Genomic DNA, 23,064 nt, shown 5'->3' on the forward strand with positions numbered 1-23,064 from the left:
GAGTTTTTGCCGCGCCCCTCAAATTTTTTTGCGGGCTAGCCGCGTTTGCGGTGTCTGTTCGGGCGGGGTTTTCGCCGGCAGCCCGTATTTTGGCGGTTAATTTGCGGGTCGGGGGCTTTTGGGGGGTCTACTAGAGTTTCTCTTAGAGGAGTAAAAATCCGATTTTACTCCTCTAATCGAGACCTAACCGAACCTCTAAATCCGTTAGAGGAGCAAACTATTACCTCATTGGTTATCCGACAACTATATTTACTCTCCCGCTCGGCGGCGGAGTAAAAAAATCTTCCCCTTCCTCTGCATCTCCTCCTCCCCAATCCCCGACTCCGATGAGTCCCCTGTTGTCCTACCGGATCCCGTGCGCGCCTCTCCCCACCGCCTATCCGCAGTGCGGATCCACGAAGCCAAGAGCACATCGTGGGCTCGTCCTCAAGACACCGCCGCCACACCAATGCGGCCCCATCCCTCCGGCTCTCCGGCTTCCCCGTCCTCCATCCGCCACGGCAGCCGCAGAGGAAGTACCTCGGCATCTAACAGCGGGCATGGGGATGTGGGTGACGAAGATAACTGACGACGACACCTATACTAAGCACTGGCTGAGCTCCTTCCTCACGGTGGGCTCGCCGCCCTCGAGGACGACTGGTGGCATCGTCGAGGGCCCTCGAGTATGACTGGTGGCAGGTGATGATGTTATGTACCTAGGGTAGGGTCATGGACCTATCTAGGATACCATACCCAAGGACATCCTTAGACGAAGCTACCTTCCAGTCGACTAAGAGGGACTCCACTCGACCGGTTAGAAGATACTCAACGAACCTAAAGACACTCGACCATGAAGACTCACTCGACCACCAGGAGTTCAAAATCTACTCTGTATCCAAACGGTCTGTAATTAAGTAGTCTTAATGGTCATGATGACACTTTATGTAGGGCGTTACCAGTAACGCCCGGCCTTAATGTACTTTAACCCTCTTCTACGTGGGTTGGCTGGGGTCCTGGCGTCCTCTATATAAGCCACCCCCTCCACTGGTAGAAGGGTTCGCACCCCTGTAACTCATATACACATAAACCAGTCGACCGCCTCCGGGCTCCGAGACGTAGGGCTATTACTTCCTTAGAGAAGGGCCTGAACTCGTTAAACACTCGTGTGTACAACTACTCCATAGCTAGGATCTTGCCTCTCCATACCTACCCTCCATTCTACTGTCAGACTTAGAACCACGACAGTTGGCGCCCACCTTGGGGCGGGTGTCTTAGCGACTTTTTGGAGAAGTTGCAATTTGTCCGATTGCCTTCATCATGGTTTCCAGCAGAGCTCTGGTCGAGGGCCGCGAGATCCGTCTCGGTGCGCTCGCTTTCATCGCCGACGACTCCGCTTGGCTCCAAGAGGCACCACTCGACATCGACGCGCTCCCCGTCCGCGGGGCGACGCACTTTCGGGCGTGTGTCCGCGGCGTCCTGCTGCGGCAGCCGTCGACCCCATACCGGTCGACTCCTGTGCCGTCCTCCCTCCCTGTCTCCCGCCAGCGCAAGCGCTCTGGTCGGTCGAGGCTCCAGCGATGGGTGAGACACGTAGTGGCTCGCCAATCGACCACCACCCAAGTCGCAGCAATTGAGCCCGATGAATCTCTCTACGGCCTGTTCGACTGGCTCCGTAGAGACTGCATCCGAGTGCGATAGCAGTGATCCAGCGGCGGAGGTCCTGATGGTCAACGGGCCTCGTAGTCCTCCTGGTTTCCCCCGCAACAACGGGATGGACGACTGGGGCGACCCCGCTCAGGCCCACGAAGAGTATCACCCCGAGCCACTCACTTCTCAGCAGAGGGAAGAACTTCGCCGCCGGAACATGGATGCCGTGCATACTCCCATTGCAGGAGAAACTCCTGAGGCTCGTGCGCTGGAAGAGGCGCGTTTGGCCAATTTGGCTGAATGCACTCGATTGGAGAACCTCCAGCGAGCACTCGACGAGCGTGCGTGTCAACGAGTACCCGACTCCAGCCGACGTCAGCTCTTTCCGCAACCGACTCAGGTATATCGAACCCCGATTCAGAATTTGGCAGCTGCAGCCCGTATAGCGGAGTCAATTTAGCCCTCTCAGTCGGAGGCTGGAAGAGGCTTGATGCAGATCAGAGATTTGCTCCGGGCGGCAGGAGATCAGAATTCAGTTGTGTCACAGTCGCGCAACATGATTCACAGTCGATCCGTCGCTGCGAATACTGTTCAGTCGGCTCACAGTCCAAGGTCGCCTCTGAGGCGCTTGGGACATGAAGGCCGGCGGGACCACTATGATGATCGATTTGATCGTGATGACCGGTGTCGAGTGCCCACTCCTCCCCCGAGAAGTGGGTCTAACGCCCATTGGCAGCAAGATGGCAGACGCCAGCTCAGTGTTGGGCGGAGAGCTCCAGTCGACCCCAGAGAGCCAGGCTTTGACGCGAGATCCATCATCGTGCAAGGTTTGGTCGACCGGAACAGAGCTCATAGAGGTGGCCATGACAGAGATGTGCCCACAAGCAGCCGAGTCCATGTTTCAGGTCCAGAATGCTTTAGCAGAGCCATCAAAGCCGCAGTGATACCCCCCAACTTCATGTTGGCGACTGGAGTGAGTAAGTTCACTGGAGAGTCTAAGCCTGAAACTTGGCTTGAAGACTACCGAGTGGCTGTTTAGATTGGTGGCGGTAATGATGAGGTGGCCATGAAGCATTTGCCACTTATGCTAGAAGGTTCGGCCAGGGCGTGGTTGAATCAGTTAGCTCCTAGCAGCATTTACACCTGGGAAGATCTTTCCCGAGTGTTCGTCAGGACGTTCGAGGGAACTTGCAAGCGACCGGCCGGACTGACAGAGCTGCAAGTTTGCGTACAAAAGTCAAGTGAAACTCTGAGAGATTACATCCAGAGATGGATCACTTTGCATCATACTGTAGAGAATGTGTCAGGCCATCAAGCGGTCTGCGCCTTCAAGGATGGTGTCAAGAACAGAGAGTTGAGCCTAAAGTTTGGTCGAACTGGAGATATGACCCTGAGTCGGATGATGGAAATAGCCACCAAGTACGCCAATGGAGAAGAAGAGGACCGACTCCGGAGTGGCAAGTACAAGCCGAGTCAGTCTGAGAAAGGAAACTCCAGTCGGAAGCAGAAGCGGAAGGCCGAGCCAGCTGCTCCTGGAGAGGCTCTGGCCATGACTCAGGGCAAATTCAAAGGGAAGCCCAAAGGATCTTGGAACCCCAAGAAGGTAAAAGATAAGGAAGGTAACGACGTGCTGGATCTACCATGTCATATCCACACGAAGAAAGACGAAGAGGGTAACTTCATCTACCCAAAGCATACCACTCGCCAATGCCGGCTCTTAATCCAGCAGTTTCAAGGAAAACAGCCGAAGGACAAAGAGAAGGAGTCGTACAAGGCTGAGGACAAGGAGGACAGTGATGGAGAGTACCCTCATGTCAACTCCACTCTGATGATTTTTGCTGATGTAGAGAGCAAAAGTCGACTGAAAGTGATCAACTGTGAGGTCAATATGGTCACCCCGGCGACACCAAGCTATCTGAGATGGTCGCAAACTCCCATCACTTTCGACCAGTCTGATCACCCCACTCACATTGCCACCCCTGGGAGGCAAGCGCTGGTGGTCGACCCAGTCGTCAAAGGCACTCGACTGACGAAGGTACTGATGGATGGCGGCAGTGGATTGAATATACTATATGTAGAGACGCTCAAGGGAATGGGCATTCCGATGTCCAGGCTCAGTTCCAGCAACATGAGTTTTCACGGAGTCATCCCTGGAAAGAAGGCTGAGTCACTCGGCCAAATAGCTCTGGATGTAGTGTTCGGCGACTCGAAGCATTTCCGCAAAGAGAAGCTGACATTTGAAGTCGTGGATTTCCGAAGCGCCTACCACGCTATTTTGGGAAGACCAGCCTATGCCCGCTTCATGGCTCGACCATGTTATGTGTACCTCAAATTAAAGATGCCTGGCCCCAAAGGCGTGATCACTATCACTGGCAGCCGGAAGAAGGCAGAAGAGTGTTTCCAGAAAGGCTCAAAGATTGCGGATGACCAGATAACAGTGGTAGAGCTGGAGGAATATAAGAAGAATGCAGATCCGAGTGATTTGCTGCGGGCCAAGAAGCCCGCCACAGAGTCAGCATTTCAGTCGTCTGGAGAGACGAAGCCAGTTCATATCCATCCGACTGACCCCAATGCAGCTCCGACCCATATTTCCACAACACTCGACTCTAAATAGGAAGAAGCGCTCATCCAGTTCCTCCGTGAGAACTGAGACATCTTTGCATGGAAGCCAGCTGACATGCCGGGTGTTCCCAGGGGGCTGGCTGAGCATCGCCTTAGAGTCGACTCAAAAGAGAAACCTGTTAAAGAACATCTTCGACGATCCGCCGTTCAGAAGAAAAAAGCCATTGGCGAGGAGGTAGCTCGACTCCTTGCAGCAGAGTTTATCCGAGAGATATACCACTCCGAGTGGCTCGCCAATGTCGTCATGGTTCCCAAGAAGGACAACTCACTTCGCATGTGCATTGATTTCAAACATATCAATCGGGCCTGCCCGAAAGATCATTTTCCTCTCCCTCGTATCGACCAAATTGTCGACTCGACCGCAGGGTGTGAGAGATTGTGTTTTTTAGACGCTTATTCCGGGTATCATCAAATCCATCTATATGGACCTGACGAAATCAAAACAGCTTTCATCACTCCATTCGGGTGCTTCTGCTATATCACCATGCCATTCGGCCTCAAGAATGCCGGAGCCACGTTCATGAGAATGACTCAAAAGTGTTTACTCACTCAAATCAGTCGGAATATGGAAGCGTACATGGATGATATCATGGTCAAGTCGCGAAAGGGTTCCGACCTATTGACTGACCTAGCTGAAACATTTGCCAATCTCAGAAGGTATGATATCAAGCTCAATCCATCGAAGTGCACATTCGGAGTACCTGGCGGAAAGTTACTCGGTTTTCTTGTTTCAGAACGAGGAATCGATGCTAACCCAGAAAAAGTTGGCACCATACTCCGAATGAAACGCCCTGTGCGGGTGCACGACGTCCAGAAGCTTACTGGATGCTTGGCCGCTTTAAGTCGATTCATCTCTCGCCTCGGTGAAAAGGCATTGCCCCTTTACCGACTGATGAAGAAGGCAGACAAGTTCGAGTGGACTCCAGAAGCTGATGCAGCGTTTGCTGAGTTAAAAACTCTGCTCTCCATCCAGCCGGTGCTTGCTGCTCCAATCAACAAAGAGCCTCTGTTGCTTTATATTGCAACCACAGGACAAGTCGTCAGTATAGTACTTACGGTCGAGCGGGAAGAAGAAGGGAAAGCCTTCAAAGTTCAGCGCCCAGTGTATTATCTCTCTGAAGTTTTGACCCCATCGAAGCAAAGATATCCTCATTATCAGAAGCTCGTATATGGGATCTACATGACCATGAAGACGGTTGCTCATTATTTCTCTGATCATGACATTACAGTCGTCAGCGACGCACCATTGTCAAAGATTCTGCACAACAGAGATGCAACTGGTCGAGTGGCTAAGTGGGCGATTGAACTCCTTCCCCTTGATGTCAAATTCGAGGCAAAGAAAGCCATTAAGTCCCAGGCTATAGCAGATTTCCTTGCCGAGTGGATTGATCAACAGCAGCCGACTCAAGTTCACTCGGAGCATTGGACCATGTTCTTTGATGGCTCTAAGATGTTAAATAGTTCTAGTGCTGGGGTTGTTTTGGTTTCCCCCCGAGGAGACAAGCTCAGATATGTGCTCCAGATCCACTTTGATTCCTCCAACAATGAAGAAGAATATGAAGCACTCTTGTATGGGTTGCGCATGGCCATTTCACTCGGCGTCCGTCGCCTTATGGTTTATGGAAACTCAGATTTGGTGGTCAATCAGGTGATGAAGGAGTGGGACGTTAGAAGCCCAGCCATGACTGGATACTGCAATGCAGTGAGGAAGCTCGAAAAGAAGTTCGAAGGGTTAGAGCTCCACCACATACCCCGACTAAAAAATCAAGCAGCTGACGATCTGGCGAAGATAGGATCCAAGAGAGAAGCCATCCCTAGTGATGTGTTCTTGGAGCATATCCACACTCCGTCAGTCGTAGAAGATCCTTTTACCGATGAAGCTCCCAACCTAAGAGTGTTACGGACCCGACTGAGGTTGAAGTCCCAGCAGTGGTCGACCTGATCATGGAAGTTTTAGTGATCACTCCAGATTGGACAGTACCATATATTGCGGATATCTTGAGGAAAGAACTCCCGGAGGACGAAGAAGAGGCTCGACAGATCGTCCGCCGATCTAAGGCCTTTACCGTGATAAGAGGACAGTTGTATAGAGAAAGCGCGACTGGAGTTGGTCAGAAATGCATAACACTGGAGGAAGGTCGAATAATCCTTGATGACATCCACTCGGGGACCTGTGGCCATCATGCGTCCTCTCGGACCATCGTGGCCAAAGCATACCGAGCCGGATTTTATTGGCCAAGAGCGAATGAAATGGCGAAGGAGATAGTCGACAAGTGCGAGGGATGTCAATTTTACTCCAATATGTCACACAAGCCCGCGTCAGCTTTGAAGACTATACCACTCATCTAGCCCTTTGCAGTGTGGGGTTTAGATATGGTCGGTCCTTTGAGAACAGGCAGAAGCGGTTTTACCCATGTGCTGGTAGCAGTCAACAAGTTCACTAAGTGGATCGAAGCTAAACCCATCAAGAACCTCGATGCCGGTACTGTTGTCAGCTTCATCAGAGAATTGATATTCAGATATGGAGTCCCGCACAGCATCATCACTGACAACGGGTCAAACTTCGACTCCAAAGAGTTCAGAGCTTTCTGCACGTCTCAAGGCTCACGAGTCGACTATGCTTCAGTCGCTCATCCATAGTCGAATGGACAGGCAGCACGAGCCAACGGTTTGATTCTCAAAGGGTTGAAACCCCGTTTGATGCTGATCTTAAGCATGCGGCTGGTGCATGGGTCGACGAACTTCCCTCGGTGCTTTGGGGGTTAAGGACCACGCCCAACTGGTCGACTGGAAGAACTCCATTCTTCTTGGTCTACGGAGCTGAAGCAGTCTTGCCGAGCGACCTTCTCCACACCGAAGCTGAATCAGAACAAGCGCGGCAGGATGCAGTCGACCTTTTAGAGGAAGAAAGGGAGATGGCTCTGATCAGATCGACCATTTACCAACAAGACTTGGGTCGCTTCCACGCCAAAAACGTGAAGAGTCGAGCCTTCCATGAAGGAGATTTAGTTCTCCGAGTGGATCAGCAGAAACCACACAAGCTTGCTCCTTCTTGGGAAGGTCCCTTCATCGTCACCAAGGTTCTCCACAATGGAGCATACCGTCTTTACAATGTCGAGCATCAGATCGACGAGCCCCGAGCTTGGAACGCGGAGCTTCTCCGCCCCTTTTACACTTAAGTATTCACTCGGATGAGTTGTAATAAAAGTACTTCTGTAGTTTATTTATCAAAGACAAGAGCTTTATAATTTCCCCAGTAATTGTTATTTCTTTTGTCCACACAAAACAATCCACCAGTGGGTGGCTTGGCTGCGAATCCGATTCGCCCAAGTCTGTAAAAAAATCCTAACCGAGTGGTGAGCCAGTCTCCCACACGAAGGCTTAGCTGTGAAATCCGTTTCGCCTAAGATAAATAAAATCCTACCGAATGGTAAGCCAGCCTTCCACTCGGAGGCTTAGCTGCAGTCCAAGTACTCGCCTAAGATAAACAAAATCATGTCGAGTGGTAAGCCAGCCTTCCACTCGGAGGCTTAGCTGCAGTCCAAGTACTCGCCTAAGATAAACAAAATCCTGTCGAGTGGTAAGCCAGCCTTCCACTCGGAGGCTTAGCTGCAGTGCAAGTACTCGCCTAAGATAAACAAAACCTATCGAGTGGTAAGCCAGCCTTCCACTCGGAGGCTTAGCTGCAGCATTGCGCTCGCCTAAGTACAAATACAACGTGCGCTCTGCAAGGAGGACGAGGTGCAGGTCGACTACTACCCTCTCCTTCCGAGCTACGCCACAAATACAACGTGCACTCTGCAAGGAGGACGAGGTGCAAGTCTACTACTACCCTCTCCTTCCGAGCTACGCCACAAATACAACGTGCACTCTGCAAGGAGGACGAGGTACAGGTCGACTACTACCCTCTCCTTCCGAGCTACGCCACAAATACAACGTGCACTTTGCAAGGATGAAGAGGTGCAGGTCGACTGCTACCCTCTCCTTCCGAGCTACGCCACAAGTACAACGTGCGCTCTGCAAGGAGGACGAGGTGCAGGTCGACTGCTACCCTCTCCTTCCGAGCTACGCCACAAGTACAACGTGCGCTCTCCAAGGAGGACGAGGCGCAGGTCCACTGCTACCCTCTCCTTCCGAGCTACGCCACCAATACAAAATCCTACCGAGTGGAGAGCAAACCTCCCACTCGGGGGCTTAGCTGCAGCCCAGTGCTCACCTAAGTTCTTGAAAATCCTACCGAGTGGAGAGCAAACCTCCCACTCGGGGGCTTAGCTGTAGCCCAGTGCTCGCCTAAGTTCTTGAAAATCCTACCGAGTGGAGAGCAAACCTCCCACTCGGGGGCTTAGCTGCAGCCTAGTGCTCGCCTAAGTTCTTGAAAATCCTACCGAGTGGAGAGAAAACCTCCCACTCAGGGCTTAGCTGCAGCCTAGTGCTCGCCTAAGTATCTAAAATCCTACCGAGTGGAGAGCAAACCTCCCGCTCGGAGGCTTAGTTGCAGTCTAGTGCTCGCCTAAGTATCTGAAATCCTACTGAGTGGAGAGCAAACCTCCCACTCGGAGGCTTAGCTGCAGCCCGGTGCTCGCCTAAGTTTTTGAAAATCCTACCGAGTGGAGAGCAAACCTCTCACTCGGGGGCTTAGCTGCAGCACAGTGCTCGCCTAAGTGTATTGGGGAACAAGTCGATTGCAATGAGCGCTTCACTTTAACCTGCAAAAGACACCTCAAACCAAATGCAAACATATTCAACATTGAATCCAAGTTTGGATAACACCTAATGGAACCGAAAGTGCTCAGGCGCTAGGCCTGTTAAGGTTTGTCGGTTACAAAACTCACTCGGCATACCGAGGCAAATTTAAAGTATCAAGCTCAGAAGTTTTTTACCCCTCCTGTGGAGGGCTGGAAGGTGCAACAAACTCGTCCAGATCAATTCCATCTGCAATCCGAGTGGCACCAGCAATGAAGGTCTCCATGAAAGATCTGAAATCGTGCTTCTTGGTATTAGCCACCCTAAGAGCCACCAGCTTGTCCTCTCGTGCATCCTTGCAGTGGATGCGGACCAGAGACAGAGCAACATCCGCACCGCACCTGGCCGAAGACTTCTTCCACTCCTGCACTCGACTTGGGACCTCGTTCAGTCGAGTCATCAGAGACTCGAGGTTGCTTCGGAGTGTCTCTCTTGGCCAGAGTGTTGTGTCGATGCCAGAAGTTGCGACTTTCAGCCTTGCGAGATAGTCGATGACAGCAGCAACACGAGATTCAAGCCGGAGCACATTCATGGCGACTTCATCTTTCACGGGAGAGTCGATGGGGTCCAGGTTTACTTCCAGTCGACCAGTTTCCTCTTCAAAGTTCTGGCAAAATTCTGCAAGCACAACCACCGAGTCAAGACAACAGTCGGAGGTTACAGTTAAAATATTTGTTTGATACAAAAGATTACCTTCAAGCATGAGGAACAACTTCTTGGCAAGTCCACCCAGATAAGCCTCCAGATCGTTCTTCTTTCTCATCAACTCACTGGCCTTGTCATTCAGGGTGGTCTTGTCACTTTTCAGTCGACTGACCTCCTGGTTGGCAGCATCAAGAGCAACTTTCAGATTGGTGTTTTCTTCTTCAAGCTTGGTCACTGAAGCCAGCTTCTCATCTGCAAGCTTGGTCTTCTCTAAAGCAGTTTTTTGCATCTCAACCAAGTCAAGTTCTTGCTTCTTCAGGGCATCCCTCACTTTGTCTGCAAAGTTACAGTGAGATTAGATTCGGAAACAAGTGAGAGGCAAAGGCAGTCGTCAAAGGCCTCACCAAGCATACCTTTAGCTTCCTCCTTCGCCTTCGTCAAGTTCTCTTGGGCCAGTTTCAGATCGAGCTCGAGCTGAATGTGTTTGTTCTCCAACTCAGTATAACGAGCCGCAAGGTCACAGGATTTCTACGAAGAACCAATCGACAGATGTCAAAGACAATTCACTTCCGAGTGAGTAAGGAAAAAACATAGCGTTTCTAAGAATACGGCCAAATACAAACATTCGACCATAGTCTACGGGACTACACCCAGTGGGTGCACTCAGCGTTCCCCCACTAGAGTCGACCAGTCGACCAACAGAAAAAAAGAGATGTTCTTCAGACTATAGTCGATTGCCAGCAGTCGACCACAGTCTCGGGGACTACACCTAGTGGGTGCACTCAGCGTGCCCCCACCGGTCTATGAATCTATTCGACCTAGTCGAGTAAGGAAAAAACTTAAGACATAAAGCCTATGGTCGACTGCCAGCAGTCGACCATAGCCTTGGGGACTACACCCAGTGGGTGCACTCAGCGTGCCCCCATTAATCCGGAATTTCAATCGACACACCTAGTGGGTGTAGGACAGACTCTAAGAATTTCAGAAGGAAGAATTTTCAGATATCATATCCTAACAGAACAGGCAGTGACCGACTGACCGGAACATTACTCTGAAGAGCCGAACGGGCGTCATAGGCTGCCTGGCTGGCTTCTCGTATTACCTTCAGTTGCTCCATCATGACCCCCGCTTGGCGTATTGCTTCTTTAGCAGCACTAGCTTGGTCTTCAGGAACGGGGTAGGTCGAGAAAAGCGAGGGTTGAGCAGCACTCGACGATGAAGGACGAGCACTCGTCAACGGCACCGCAAAGGTTACGGTAGGCCGAGTGACATTGTCTCCCTCCACGACCAATGTCTCGGGTGCTGGCACGTCCTGAGTCGCCTTGCCAGCAGACGCTTTCTTGCTCCTCCTCTGCCTTGGTGGTTCCTCGTCGTTGTCGTCGGGAAGATCGATAACGACGTTAGATGAAGCTGCAGAAAGAATCAAAATTAGAGACAATAAGTCAATCGACTGAAAACGGCATCACAAGAGTCATACCAGGTTTTGAGGTAGCAGCATCCTCCATCTCGTGGTCTTTAGCCCTGGCTGAAGTATCAGAAGTAGCAGCACTGTAGTTCCAGAAGTCAGTCGATTGGCCCATTAGTCGACCAAGAACAAGCTCATGAAACGGGGAAAACTCAAGACTACCATTACCCTGAGATAGTGGGGATCACCATCTTCATCTTCGGCAAGACCTTCGCAGGTTTCGATGGTGCCACTCGAGATTGCTTCGGAGCCTTCTCAGTCAGCACCGGAGAAGTAGTCCGAGGGTGCTTGGTCAACTGTGTAGCGGTTGCGACCCCCTCACCACGCTCAGTCGCGGGATCATGGACAAGCTTCGAGCATCTTTCCGAGCGAGGAGGTGCAACTTCCTCCTCCTCCTCCTCCTCTTCCTCCTCATCAGAGTCATCACCCTCATCATCGTCGTCAGCATCCGAATCCCACTCCTTCGGGCTTTCGCCCCCACTTCCTTCCTCCTCTTCAGTTGGCGTCTGCGCTCCATTGGGCATCGAGTATAACTCGGAGGTGGCCTATCAGACAACAAAACAAAACAAAGATCAATCGACCAATTCGCAACAAAGCAGTATGAATACAGCAAGATTACAATTGGAGATAAGTGGTCATACCGTGTCCGGTGTATAGGTACAGTCGAGTGGTGGGATCCTCCTAGCTCCTCGAGGGTTGTCCTTATTCCCTGTGATGTCTTCCACCCACCTCTCCAGTGTGGCGTCGTTGACTGCTTCTGGATGGACCCGAGTGGTGTCTTCGGTACCACAGTACAGCCACATCGGGTGGCCTCGGTACTGAAGCGGTTGGATGCGCCGTCTAAGGAAGACCTCCAGAAGATCCATACCCGTCACTCCGTCCCTAACAAGTTGGACTACACGCTCCATCAACAGTTTCACCTGAGCTTTCTCCTCAGGAAGCACCTTTAGAGAACAGGGTTTGTCCACTCGGTCCATGGAGAATGGAGGGAGACCAGTCGACTGCCCAGGCGTCGACTCGTCTTGGCAGTAGAACCAAGTCGACTGCCACCCTCTGACCGACTCAGGAAGGGTCATGGCCGGGAAAGTACTCTTATTCCTCATCTGAATCCCAAGACCACCGCACATCTGGATAACCTTGGTCCTCTCGTCGTCCGGACTCGCCTTTTTCACTGTCTGTGAGCGACAGGTGAATATGTGCTTGAAGAGACCCCAGTGTGGTCGACAACCCAGGAAGTTCTCGCACATGGACACAAAGGCAGCAAGATAGGCGATGGAATTGGGGGGTGAAATGGTGAAGTTGCGCCCCAAAGAAATTCAGAAACCCTCGAAAGAAAACACTCGGCGGCAGAGAAAAGCCATGGTCTACATGAGTGGCTAGGAGAACGCACTCACCCTCCTGCGGCTGCAGTTGACACTCGGTCCTCGGAAGCCTTGCTGACCCGTGGGGGATCAGTCCCTCATTGGCCAGGTCATTGAGATCTGTCTCGGTGATGGTCGAGTGGATCCAATCCCCTTGGACCCAACCTTTCGGCAGGCGGGACCTTGACGAAGATCCGCCCCGACTAGACGGTCTCCCCTTCGCTTTCCCCGTCGTCGTCGCCTTCTTCGCGCGCTCTAAGGCCGCCGTCTTCTCCTTCACCATTGTCGCCGGCGAAGCGCGCGAGGAATGAATAGGCGGAGGCGAGAGCAGGCGCAGTGGGCGGAGGCAAAGAGGGCGGAGAGAAGAATGGGAAGGCACTGTTCAAAAAACCCTCGCCCGACGCTTTATATAAGGGCGCTACCGAGTGGTTGACGAGTGGGTCCGGGCGGTCCTGTCACATCTCGAAACAGTCGCGCACGCACGATACATGGCGAAAAAGGTGGCGCGGAAATCAAGGCGTCCACGCCTTATCCCATCCGATTGCCGCGGTCCGCCCCGCTTTGCGCGCTTCCCAAATTTCGGATCCCGCAAAATCCGCTAACAGCAGATCAATCTGTCAGATGATATCTTTCCTGCGATCCGTCGCTCGGAAGTTCACTAAAGTTCAGAAAGTTCACTCGATAGAAGACAAGAATGGATCAAGGCGACTGAAGTAAAAGTTGACGCCAGCGCCGAAAGAAAAATCGCCGATCCAAGATACGACATAATCAAAGCACGGGAAATAGGTCGGAGAGAATCATCAACTCCTTCCTCACTCGAACCTCGATCCATTTGGGGGCTAATGATGATGTTATGTACCTAGGGTAGGGTCATGGACCTATCTAGGATACCATACCCAAGGACATCCTTAGACGAAGCTACCTTCCAGTCGACTAAGAGGGACTCCACTCGACCGGCTAGAAGACACTCGACGAACCTAAAGACACTCGACCATGAAGACTCACTCGACCACCAGGAGTTCAAGATCTACTCTTTATCCAAACGGTCTGTAATTAAGTAGTCTTAATGGTCATGATGACACTTTATGTAGGGCGTTACCGGTAACGCCTGGCCTTAATGTACTTTAACCCTCTGCTACGTGGGTTGGCTGGGGTCCTGGCATCCTCTATATAAGCCACCCCCCTCCACTGGTAGAAGGGTTCACACCCCTGTAACTCATATACACATAAACCAGTCGACCGCCTCCGGGCTCCGAGACGTAGGGCTATTACTTACTCAGAGAAGGGCCTAAACTCGTTAAACACTCGTGTGTACAACTACTCCATAGCTAGGATCTTGCCTCTCCATACCTACCCCCCATTCTACTGTCAGACTTAGAACCACGACAGCAGGTCCGGCTGCACGACGCCATGGCACGTCTCTACTTCCCGTGGAGGATGGTGCCCGTTCGACGACCCGCCGCCATCAGGGGTGGTGAGTACGGTGGAGGCCGGGGAGAACCAGGAGGCGAGGGAGTGCATCATGGTGGAGGCTGCCTATGAAGAGTACATGTTGGACCTCCGCTGCTAGTACCCCGAGCAAGTGGAGGTGGAGCTTAAGATCTTGGCAGAGCGTGCTGTCGATGGGCAGGTCATCGTCCTCTCCGATGACGCGGAGCACGACAGGAACGTCGGCGGCAACGACGAGAAGGACGCCGACGTTGAAGAATTGTGGCGCATCTTCACTGACTGCGGCAACAACGGCACAGGGCTGGGCCCCATGGGCGGTGGGATGTTGCAGGCGGATTGGCTTGCCCTCTATAAGGGTGATGATGATGTTTACTTTTACTTTAAATTCATGTTTAATTTTAAGTTCAAGGTCATGTTTAGGCTTATAAACTAGACTATGTTTCGGTGGATCGTTATGTACATTATGTGTCGAATTTTTGTTTTTTAAATCGATGTATGTTAAAGGTACAAAATAAATCTTTTTACTACATTAAATTTAGGTGTTCGGCTTGGTCGGACCAAAACATAGTGGAGTAAAAATCCTGCACTAAGTATACTCCGCCGATTTGCTCCTAAATGATCTATTAGAGTTGGCCTTAGAGCATCTCTACGAGATCGTATATTCTAAAGATCTAAAATCTCTCCTCTATCCTAAAAAGTAAAAACAAATAGGGGATTACACTTTTTCTCAAGAATCAGATACTGAAAACATAATCTGACACAACTTGTACCCACATGAATTCATATAAAATAGAATTTAGACTACTCGCTTCCATCCTTCCGCTTGACGATGACATGGTGCAGCCACACACGGGTTCTTGCGGACGATGACCTGGTACAGCTACAGAAGTGGATTCTAAATTTCTTTTTCCACTTTTTGTGGTCTATTTTGATGGCTTGTAGCAACCAGGGACTTTCTTTTATGAAGATGTGACGATTTTGTACTAATATATATTAGTTTTGATTATCATTAGTCTCGTAGAATTACCACCATGAAAATTTTAGCTTTCTTAGTAAGAGAATAATTTAGAATATTAGTATATGAAGTTTCTCAATTATTTACATAATTTTTGACGAGTTAGTATCACAATTGTTAGGGATAAGTATCTTGCAATTTACTTCTAGAAGATGCAATTTCATGGAATTTGTATCACAATTGTTAGGGATAAGTATCTTGGAATTACTTCTTTTTCATTTACAATTTTAATGATCATCAAATAAACTATTTATTTCTAATATTTTGGGATTATAATTTAAGTTTTATCACACATAACTCACTGAAATTATTATGTTTTGTACATGCTAAATTTTGGAAATGTTTTAAATGCATTAAACATTAATTATATTTAAATTTTAAATAATAAACTCGTGAAATCTATTTTTATATTGAATTCTGGTATTAGTTGCTGAAAATCATATGTGGGAACGTTGTTAGATGTTAGTCCAACAGTCGGAGGTAAATGCATTATTATCATTCACTGAAACCAATCACTTATGCATATACTTATATCTCGATATACCTATCAAACACAAGTACTATTACAGAAGTTAAGAATCTCAAGGCATGTGAATGGATGGATAGCAGTGAGTTGCACCTAATACCCTTTCCAGTGATGTACGGTGTATTGGTGCTAAGAATGCAACATAGGCAAATCAGTTAAAGAGGAGAGGGAGGACTTTGGTGACCCAAAGAGGAAACAACGTCAAAGGCGTGAACCTATGCAAAATGCCTATCAACCAATGCATGGTGGAGTTTAGTTGCTAAACAATTAAATGAAGGAAGTTTAGCTACAAAAGATAAGCATCTATGCATTGGTGACATTGGTTGCTAAGCCTTTTAATGCATTTCGCACCGGACCTAAGCACCAATGCATTGAAAGAGGGTTGAGAGCTCCCATGGAATTACGCTCATTCATCTCATTTATCCAAAATAAGTTTAAAGGCTACTCATGCACCGGTTTGTATGGAACGTAATGTTACATGCATGTTTCTCCATATAATTTTGCTTTGATCTTTTTATATGCCCTCATGTTTACATTTTATATTTTTGGCTCATTAGCTGATTGCTCATGCAAGTTTGCATTCAAGCATATACATGTGGTTTTACTCAAGTTTCTAAAATGCCACACTATTACTTTGAGATGGGACTAGCATTTAGTATTTGCAAGAGCATGTGCATGTGTACATGTTATACACACATCTATTTTTGTTAAGAAATATTCCGTTTACTCTCCTGGCCTCTCCATGTGTCAAGAGGATGCTCGGCGCCCAGATATATATAACATCCTAGTACATGTAGTTGAACCAACCCTTAATCAACAACAGTACAAGCTAGATAGCATGCCTGGATAATGCATGTGAACAAATTGAGTGGCATATATAGGCTATTACATAAAGAGGCCATTTAGCTGGATGAGAGACATTGGGAATCTTACTTGAAGTTGACCCATAGAGATGCATGCAACCCAAGTTATCCCTTCAATAAGTTAGAGAGTATCCCTCTAGCTTCTTTTATCTTTGTTAAAGAGAACAAATTACCTTGCACCAGCCACTCCAACAGATATTTGTTCATCAGTAGACAATGGGGCGGAGCTAGGATTTGGACATGAAGGGGGGGGGGGGGCGTTGCGAGAATCCAATGCTCATAGAATAGACCAAATATCTTGCAAAATGATGTGTCTCCTACTGTAACTTTCCATTTACTAGTACGAGAACTCGAAGACATGAAAATTCTCAATTCTCTACGATGTCTAGTAGATAGATAGACTATTTTCAGGAACAAGTAAATCTCAGGAATCTTTCTCTCTATTCACTATCATTCCGCGTCTTTAACTTCTATTAGTTTCTTTTCTTCTTTAATGCAGTAGTTATAGATTGACATAATAATCCATTTCTTAGTTTCACAGTAACATTGAAAACATAGCATAATGATATAGTATGACTGTAAATATAAAATGAAGTTGCATATCAATTATCTTAAATTGAGCCCTAGGACTACCTGTGTCTTGCAAGTTGATAATCTCCTGAGAAGTGATCGATCCAACTAGTTCACTGCCAATTTATATGATCATGTAATGCCTAATAAAGTTGTCTCACATTTTGTTTCAAAGACATGCCTTGACTAGCTTCATAGCCTAAAAAGCTCAATCGATTATTGCGTTTGACATTCGAAGAGTTATGACCAACCATGCATAGTAAGCTATCAAGGGTTGAGTATGTAACAACTTCACATATTTTAAATAATCAAAGAGCCAAATTGGCAAGATTTGTGTCCAACTGTGTAGTAATGTATCAACCATTGATTATGTAGCAATTATACATGTTTTAAATAACCCAATAGTCAAACGAAAAGTGAAGGCATGTTTTCTAGCTCCGGATGGTTGCAAATATCCAGTGAGAAATGAATTAGTTGGGACTCCAATTGGGTCAATTATTCACTAGAAAAATCTATAGGATAACTTTGTTCCACCAATGCACATATATCAGACACATCAAATGAGTCATGTCATAGATCCGAAGATTGACACAGTGTCAATACCTCTACGCTTTGATAACAAAAATGATCATTTAACTCAACCAATTGTTGATCTATAGCAACATCAAAAACATCTACTTTGTAGTGATAACACTAGTAGAAAAGGGGGGATTTGTCCCGGTTCGTGAGGGCCTTTTGTCCCGGTTCTTGAACCGGGACTAAAGGGTCGTTACTAATGCCTCCCCCCTTTAGTCCCAGTTCTAACACGAACAGGGACAGATGGGCCTCCACGTGGCCGGTGCGCCGAGCCCAGGCAGGGGGGCCTTTGGTCCCGGTTGGTGGCACCAACCGGGACCAAAAGGCATCCAAGCGTCAGCATTTCAGTGGCTGGGGTTTTTGTTTTTTTTTGAAAGGGGGGAGGAGGGGTTGGGGGTTTTGGGGGGTTAATTTAGGTGTTTCATATATTGTGTTAGCTAGCTAATTAATAGAGAGAAGTGTCCTATCTTATGTCCGTGCTTGGTCGACGCTACGTACTATACATAGAGAGGCCCTCGACACGCTAGCTAGTAAGAAAATGAAGGGAACCATTAAGTACAGAAGTTCGTCATGCATACCGAGAGAAGTGATCGATCGACCTCTCCTTCTCCGAGAGATTAAGGTCGAACAACAATTTTTCGTATTATCTATCCGACGCTACTAGCTACATACATATACAATATGTAAGATCTCTTAATTACAATCCCCTAGCAATTGAAATCAACTTCCACATGGTATTCTCCGGCTTTATTGATGATGTGGTCAAGAAAGAATCCCGCCAATTCCTCTTGAATTGCTTTCATGCGATCTTGTTCTAGGAGTTCATTCCACATCTGCTACGTCTAATTTGAACTCAACAGAAATGATGGTGTAATAAAATGAAATTTTGAATGTTATTGCTTATGCACTTCATATTGTCTTTTAGAGTAGCCCCGCTTATTTTTTAAAGTCGCATTGTAGATGAACTCGCACACGTAGTATCCACAGAAATCATTCCCTTGTTCCTGCCACAAGCACTTTATGAGAAATAGAGGTCAATCAAACTAATAATGAAGCATTATAAATGGCACTGATGAAAGTATAGCTATAGAATCAACGGGAGATGCGCGCAACTAGCTAGCTAGTAGTACTTACTTTCGGGTATGTATATCGCAGCTCCTTCGGCAGTCCCGGAGCTTCTGCAGTGAACTGTTTCCAAACCCTGCAAGACAAAGAAAATAATTATTATTACTTGAGATATCAGGAAATGAACAAAAAGTTGCCGATATGGTGCGATAATGATCAATTGAACTTACTTGTTGAGCAATTCAGTCATGTCCGCATAGGTTTCAGGATCTTTTCGTCTCGAGTCTAAGACAGTTACTAGTCCCCTCTCAAGCTTAATCTCGAGAAGAACATAGTGGAAGCTGCGCACGCATGCATAACTCATCAATTACATTACTATAACCTCGCTCGAGTAACAAGGGAAACCGAATATGCACATGACAGTAACACTCACTTGAAGTTGTAAGGAAAGAGTATGGTATCTTTGTTTTGATTTTTGATCAATGGTTGTAGCAAGTTGGCCTCGGCCTCGTCGGCGTGCTGTTTAACCTGAATATCATCTATGATATTTGTGTTAATGAACCCAATATCATATATTTCTTATTTTCTGCACTCGACGATCTTTAATCTGCATAATATATTGAGGATAATTAATTATAAATACATGCAATGAAAGAGCCAAGCTATATATAAAGACTTAATGACAGAAATAGTACTTACAGACAGTAGCAAAAGACCGTTAATTTATCGAGGGCCTTTTGATTGAAGAACGCGAAGAACTCCTCAAATGGAACAGGCAACAGATCAGTTCCAACGAGGTCGTGCTCCTCTTTAATGTTGAGATACAAACTATTCGTACCCCCAGACTCTCTGCAGGTTTTCATGTACCAATTATGGAATCTTCGCATCATCGTTGTTAGAGATTTTTCATCTTTGACGAGAGGCTTCCCGTACTCGTATCTGTGTTCGTCCACCTCCATGAAATCAGGAAGTTGATCGTCAGGCATGTAATCTGCAAGATTGCCCTAACCGGCCACCGTCCCCGGAGCATTAGCGACGATGTCGCCGCTAGACACATTGAGCGGGGGGCACGATTGATTTGCTTGTTCGCCGAGCTGGGCAATATTTTTCGCAGTTGCTCGTTCTCTTGACCTTTGATGTCTGACAGTACTTCCCGACCGCTCCGCTTGGAGATATGTATGTTCTGTAATGCGCTCATAGTTGGTTCTTGGTGGAGATTTTGCTGGTTTCTTCAGGGCATCGAGAGTGCGCTTTGCTTTCACCGGATCTACCTTCCCCTTCGGAGGTGGATGTCTCTTTGCTTTCAACCCTTCAAAGAAGTTGTCCACTTCAGCTTGCACGATCTACGCGTTTTCCTCCACGGTCCTCTCGTACGGTAACTTCTCTAGAGGCTTGAGAGGAGGACCGTATCTGTATTGCTCCCCGCCTTTGGCTGTACTGCTAGACGCCGGAGCAGACGGAGCGGCTGCGGCGTCTGTCTTCTTTCGTGCTTGCTTACGAGGCGGAAGAGAAGGACTACGACGCGCCGGAGCAGCCGGGGCGGCGGTGGGTCTCTTCCGCCCTTGCTGGTGAGGTGGAGAAGGGGGAGGCTGATGGCTTCTCGGGCGTGCTGGCGCAGGCGGAGAAGGAGGCGGAGTGCCGCCACGCGCCGGAGAAGGAGGCCCAGTGCCCTGATCTTCACTCGCCGGAGGAGGAGGTGGTGGAGGAGGCGGAATGCCCTGACTCGCCGGAGTAGGAGGAGGAGGCGGAGGCATCCAGTTTGGAAGGTTGATGAGCTCCTTCCGCCATAGGCATGGACTCTTCAGAGCAGAACCCAACCTAGTCTCCCCTTCACCGGTAGGGTGGTCAAGCTGGAGGTCCTCAAATCCCTCCATTATTTCATCCACCATCACCCTAGCATATCCTTCTGGAATCGGCCGGCAGTGAAAAGTTGCGTCGTGTTCAGTAGGATAAACAGAGCCAACAGCCGCCTTGACCTTCAAATTCATCAATCGCGTCATAATGTGGCAATTTTGAGACTCCGTGATAGCATCCACGGGATAGCTGGCAGGAGCCGTCAACACATGCTCCGGCTGAAGCAGCTCGGTGGAAGCCACGCTGCTTCTCCGCTGAGATGGCGGGGTAGCTTCGGGGGAAGCTTCGGCAGGTCGTTTGCTGCGATCTGCTTCTCGTTCCTCTAGCCACATTACCCTTTCGTGCAGCGCCTGCAGTTGGCTCCGCTCCAGTTTCTTCCTCCTCTCCTGGGTCTTGTAACCCCCTGCGTCTGGAAAACCAACCTTCCACAGAATGGATCCTGGCATGCCTCGTGTCCGTCCAGGGTGCTTAGGATTCCCGAGGGCCATTGTGAGCTCGTCCTTCTCCTTGTCTGGAACGGACGTCCCTTGTTGCGCTGCATCGATATACTGCCGAAGCCTTGTGACTGGTGTTTTCAGTTGCTCGTCCGTCCAATGGCACTTCCCTGATACAGGTTCCAAGGTTCCGCCAGCCCCGAAGAACCAAGTCCGGAAACGGTCTGGCCATCTCAACGTCTCTGGTTTGATCCCTTTATCAAGCAGATCATTCTCAGCCTTGGACCACTTAGGCCGGGCTTTGAGGTAGCTACCTGACCCCGTGCGCTGGTGAAACTTCTTCTTCGCAACATTTTGCTTGTTTGTCGCCGACATCTTCTTACTCTTATCTGATGTCGTGTGGGCCACAAATGTGGGCCAGTGATCTCTGATCTTCTCATATTTACCGATGAATTCTGGTGTCTCTTCTTTGTCGACAAACTTTTTTAGCTCTTTCCTCCACCTCCTGAATAGGCCTGCCATCTTCTTAAGAGCACATGACTTAATTAATTGCTCTTTAAATGGCTTATCCGGATCCTCCGCTGGCGGTAGGGTGAAATTTGCCTTCAGCTCAGTCCAAAGATCATCTTTCTGCATATCATTGACATAAGACACCTGAGGGTCCTCCTCCTTAGGCTTATACCATTGGTGGATGCTGATCGGGACTTGTCCCTAACAAGAACCCTGCACTGAGCAGCAAATGCATTCTTTGTCCGGATGGGTTCAATCAGTTCTCCGTCGCGCGCGATTGTTGTGATCTCAAACTTTTCATCCGAGCTCAACTTTTTCTTCGGGCCTCGTCTCCTTACCGAAGTTGTGCTCGATCCGGAGGGCTAGAAAAAAGAAGAAAGACGAGAGTTAATTAATATGTGTACACATACCAAAACAATGAATGCATCAATTAGCTAGTCAACAGGCTTAACTAATATATATACCTGGCCAGACTCGGTTCGGTCACCGGAGCCGTCATCATGGTCTCCTTCTTGCACCGTCATTGGGTCACCGAAGCCATCCTCATGGTCTCCTTCTTGCACCGTCATTGGTTCACCGAAGCCATCCTCATGGTCTCCTTCTTGCACCTGCTTCTTCACCCTGTCCTTCCAGACCATCGGTGTCGTTTAGAAACGATAAGACGGCATCACTTCCATGTGCGATTATCTCCTCCAACATCACTTCTGTTGCTTCATCTCGAGGGGTGTCCATAGTTTCTACAAATATTTACAACATGGCAATTATTATTCAAACATGACAGATATGGATATATTAGTGGCAAACATAGAACTAGCTAGCTAATCACAGTAAGGAATCATATTAATTAGTGGCCTCGATGCTGCCTCGAGAGAGTTTGTCGGGTAGGGGCGCGGTGGGAGGGGGTAGGAGAACAAGAGTTTTTTCTCTAGGGATTGGGTGTCCTCGAGAGTTTTGGTCGAGCGGGAGGGCCGAGGGGGGTGCTGCCGTGGTATAAGTTATCACGGCCGAGAGGGGGTATATATATCGACCGCCCCTCATGTCGAAGTTATTCGGGAGGGGTTATATCGACAACGACGACATACATACATGGGAAAATAATGTTATCGGGGAGGGGGTATATCGACCCTCCCCCCTCGTGTTGAAGTTATCGGGAGGGGGTATGGCAACGACATACCCGATAAAAAAGTAAGAAGACAAAAGAAGAAATAAAAAGAGGAGAAGAAGAAAGGAATAGAAGAGAGGATCGAAGAAAAAAAGAAGAAAAAAAGAGAGGAGAAGAAGAAAGGAATAGGGGAGAACAAGAAAAAATAGAAAATATTCTATTTTCTCTTCTTCTCCTCTATTCCTATCTTCTTCTCCTCTTCTTTTTCTTCTTTTTTCCTCTTCTTATTTGTTTCTCCTCTTCTCCTCGTTTCTTCCTATTCTTATTTTCCTTTTCCTCTCATTCTTATAGTATTGCTTGTTTTTTAAAAAAAATGTTCAAATAGAAAATTTCGAAAAAAGTAAAGGTTTTGCCTAATGCATTGTTCATATGAATATAAAAATATTTGTATATTTTACAATAATTAATATCACCAAAAAAATCTATGAACAGAAAAAAATCCTAACTTTTCTAAAAATCTGTCTTTTGCATATATGAAAACATTAATACACATATGAACAAAAAATACATATATGAACAAAAACATGCTCTGAACAATTTTTTTATACATTTTGAATATCTACATACATACACATATA

General features: G+C 48.1%; 1 pseudogene; it reads left to right on the forward strand.

Annotated features, from left to right (window-relative positions):
* Positions 1–14,344, forward strand: part of LOC119350652 — a 16,004-nt pseudogene extending 1,660 nt beyond the window's left edge.
* The last annotated feature ends 8,720 nt before the right edge of the window (positions 14,345–23,064 follow it).

The sequence above is a fragment of the Triticum dicoccoides genome, chromosome 1B (genome assembly GCF_002162155.2).
Source record: "Triticum dicoccoides isolate Atlit2015 ecotype Zavitan chromosome 1B, WEW_v2.0, whole genome shotgun sequence".
Lineage (NCBI taxonomy): Eukaryota > Viridiplantae > Streptophyta > Magnoliopsida > Poales > Poaceae > Triticum > Triticum dicoccoides.